Source organism: Arachis hypogaea, chromosome 17, assembly GCF_003086295.3.
Source record: "Arachis hypogaea cultivar Tifrunner chromosome 17, arahy.Tifrunner.gnm2.J5K5, whole genome shotgun sequence".
Taxonomy (NCBI): domain Eukaryota; kingdom Viridiplantae; phylum Streptophyta; class Magnoliopsida; order Fabales; family Fabaceae; genus Arachis; species Arachis hypogaea.
Genome location: NC_092052.1, coordinates 58,550,162 through 58,551,593, shown reverse-complemented (window position 1 = coordinate 58,551,593; position 1,432 = coordinate 58,550,162). Strand labels below are relative to the sequence as shown.

Below are 1,432 nucleotides of genomic sequence, written 5' to 3'. Positions count from 1 at the left end.
ATGAAGGGCATAAGGAGGTTCAATGGAATCTCTATGGTCTCTAGATGAGCCTCAGAGTCCTTTGATTCCTTAGAGGGAAGCTCCTTATTGATCACTGAACGTCCCAGGAGGTCTTCCTCCTTGGGATTCACGTCCTTTCCTTCCCTTATAGGTTCGGCCATGGTGCTTATGTCAATGGCCTTGCACTCTTCTTTTGGGTTCTCTTCTGTATTGCTTGGGAGAGTACTAGGAGGGATTTCAGTGATCCTTTTACTCAGCTAGCCCACTTGTGCTTCCAGATTTCTAATGGAAGACCTTGTTTCATTCATGAAACTTACAGTGGCCTTAGATAGATCAGAGACTAGATTTGCTAAATTAGAAGTATTTTGTTCAGAGTTCTCTGTCTGTTGCTGAGTTGATGATGGAAAAGGCTTGCTATTGCTAAACCTGTTTCTTCCACCATTATTAAAGCCTTGTTGGGGCTTTTGATCCTTCCATGAGAAATTTGGGTGATTTCTCCATGTTGAGTTATAGGTGTTTTCATAAGGTTCACCTAAGTAATTTACCTCTGCTATTGCAGGATTCTCAGGATCATAAGCTTCTTCTTCAGAAGATGCCTCTTGAGTACTGTTGGATGCAGCTTGCATTCCATGCAGACTCTGAGAGATCATATTGACTTGCTGAGTCAATATTTTATTCTGAGCCAATATGGCATTCAGAGTATCAACCTCAAGAACTCCCTTCTTCATAGGCGTCCCATCACTCACAAGATTCCTTTCAGAAGTGTACATGAACTGGTTATTAGCAACCATGTCAATGACTTCTTGAGCTTCTGCAGGCGTTTTCTTTAGGTGAATGGATCCACCTGCAGAAGTGTCCAGTGACATCTTTGATAGCTCAGATAAACCATCATAGAATATATCCAGGATGGTCCATTCTGAAAGCATGTCAGAAGGACACTTTTTGGTCAACTGTTTGTATCTTTCCCAAGGTTCATAGAGGGATTCACCTTCTTTCTGTCTGAAGGTTTGAATATCAGCTCTAAGCTTGCTCAGCTTTTGAGAAGGAAAGTACTTGGCTAAGAAAGCCGTGACCAGCTTATCCCAAGAGTTCAGGCTGTCTTTGGGTTGAGAATCCAACCATAATCTAGCTCTGTCTCTTACAGCAAAAGGGAAAGGCATGAGCCTGTAGACTTCAGGATCTACTCCATTAGTCTTAACAGTATCACATATCTGCAAGAATTCAGTTAAGAACTGAAAAGGATCTTCAAATGGAAGTCCATGAAACTTGCAGTTCTGCTGCATCAGAGAAACTAATTGAGGTTTCAGCTCAAAGTTGTTTGCTCCAATGGCAGGAATGGAGATGCTTCTTCCATGTAAATTGGAATTAGGTGCAGTAAAGTCACCAAGCATCTTCCTTACATTATTATTATTTTTGGCTGCCATCTCCTCTT

The 1,432-nt window shown here is 41.6% G+C and overlaps 1 non-coding gene across 1 annotated transcript; it reads left to right on the top strand.

Annotated features, from left to right (window-relative positions):
* The first annotated feature begins 920 nt into the window (after positions 1–920).
* On the top strand, positions 921–1,028 carry LOC112768041 (small nucleolar RNA R71). Its single transcript, XR_003185480.1, has one exon. It is a non-coding gene; the product is annotated as a small nucleolar RNA R71 (small nucleolar RNA).
* Positions 1,029–1,432: the final 404 nt, after the last annotated feature.